The sequence below is a fragment of the Crocuta crocuta genome, unplaced genomic scaffold (assembly GCF_008692635.1).
Source record: "Crocuta crocuta isolate KB4526 unplaced genomic scaffold, BGI_CrCroc_1.0 scaffold112, whole genome shotgun sequence".
Lineage (NCBI taxonomy): Eukaryota > Metazoa > Chordata > Mammalia > Carnivora > Hyaenidae > Crocuta > Crocuta crocuta.
The window spans coordinates 4257344-4259343 of NW_027528818.1; the positions used below are offsets into that span (position 1 = coordinate 4257344).

The 2000-nt window shown below is 43.6% G+C and overlaps 1 pseudogene; it reads left to right on the top strand.

Annotated features, from left to right (window-relative positions):
* Nucleotides 1-386: 386 nt before the first annotated feature.
* On the top strand, nt 387-2000 carry LOC144224822 (lanosterol 14-alpha demethylase pseudogene; annotated as a pseudogene).

The following is a 2000-nucleotide window of genomic DNA, read 5'->3' on the forward strand; positions in this document are numbered from 1 at the left end:
AGATCCATCAAAACTACAGCATTCTCACTAAATTAGCCTTAAGACTTTTCTTCTCTACATATGAAAATGTAACTTAAAAAACTGTTTTCTTGGGTGGGGAGCACCTGGGTGGCTCAGGTGGTTAAGCATCCCACTGGTGGTTTTGGCTCAGGTCATGATCTCACAGTTTTGTGGGTCCCAGCCTCACATCTGGCTCTGCACTGACAGTGCGGAGCCTTCTTGGGATTCTGTCTTGCTCTCTCTGCCTCTCTCCCACTCAAGTTGTCTCTGTCTCTCTCAAAAATAAGTAAAAAAACCTAAAACAAAACAAAATCTTTTAAAATCAAAAACCAGGAGACCTGGCGGTCAAGGGGTCTCCAGCAAACTGTAGTGACTGCCACAGGGCCATGATAATATTGCTGGGTTTACTGCAAGTGGGTGTGTCCATGCTGGGCAGGCCACGGAGAGGGTGACCGACTGGCGACAGCTTCCTATCTAACGCTGCTAATTGCCTGCACCTTCACACTTGGCCTAGTCTTCCTGTTCTGCCTCGCAGTAGGCCCCTCTGCCCACCATAGATTTTCTCTCCAATTCCATTCCTTGGACATGCCATAGCATTTGGGAAAATTCCCACTTAATTCCTAAAAAGTGCTTGAAAAGAATGGACCTGTATTTAGTTTTAGCACGGTGGGCAAGATATCTACTTCCCTTCCGGAGAGTGACGCTGCCATCCTGGTTTTTCATAGTAAACATGAAAATTTGAATGCCAAGAGTGCCTACAGGTGTCAGACAACACTTGTTTTGAGGAGGGGAGTTGCATATGAAGTGCTAACCCTAACTCTGTTTTGAGAAGAAAACGTTAAAAGTCGTCTTAACATAGCCCACTTCAGAAAGCACATTTCTATAACTGAAAGAGAGCGAGGGAGAGAGAGAATCCCAAGCAGGTTCCACACTGTCATCACAGAGCCAGATGTGAGACTTGAACCCATGAACTGTGAGATCACGTCCTGAGCCAAAATCAGGAGTCAGACACTCAATCATCTAAGCCACCGAGAGGCCCCAGAATACTTTCAAAGTTGAGGAGAAAGTGGAGAGAAAAATTTGTTTGAAGCTCTTTCTGTGCTCATAATTTCAATACCCAGCCATTGTTTACATGGAAAGGAAATCAGAAGTCAACTCAATGAGACAGTGGCACAACTGTATGCAGATTTGGAGGATTTAGCCACATAGGCTGGCTACAGCCGGGTAGGCTCCCTTTGCCTAGTTTCAGACACAGGGACAGAGCTCATCAAGAGATCAAGAATATTTTCTATAAAGTGATCTAAAAATTCAGATAGTCAAAAGAAAAAATAGATGACACTCTCCAAACTTTACTAGATTCTACTTACAGGAATGGACATCCTCTGACAGCAGAGGAAAGGGCAGCCATGTTTTTTGGGCTTTCTTGGCAGGGCAGAAAGTACATCCTCAACCACTACACCTGGACAGGCTTCTTTTTGGCCACATGAGGCATTGAGAAAAACATAACTTAGAACAGAAAACAGTCTAGGAAGATCTGCCTCCTTTAATTTGTGACCAGCTGAAGCATCTAAATTTATTTGATAACTGTATAACAGAAACATCAAGACTATGACCTCCTATAATGAACATGATGAGAATGGCCCAAACCCCTCTGACTGCAGCAGGGTGTACCACTCCTCCAGGACATCAGGTGTGTGTTCCTCCCACTGTCAGTCAAAGATTTAAATAAACACTTATGGGTAGATCATCTGGACTTCAATCCTGATTGCTACCCATGGGACAGTCCAGCATCAGGAGAGAAGTTTGCCTACATGCCATTAAGGAGAATTTTGTTTATGTTCAAATCAAGACAATGTGGTCCACTAATGCTCCATTTATGTGAATTTGATCTCATCGCCAGGTACTTTCCCACTATGGATTATACAGCCATAATTCACACCCCTGAAAACCCAGTTATTCTGTTACAAAAGATCAAAGTGAAAAAGACTGCAAGGAACTGA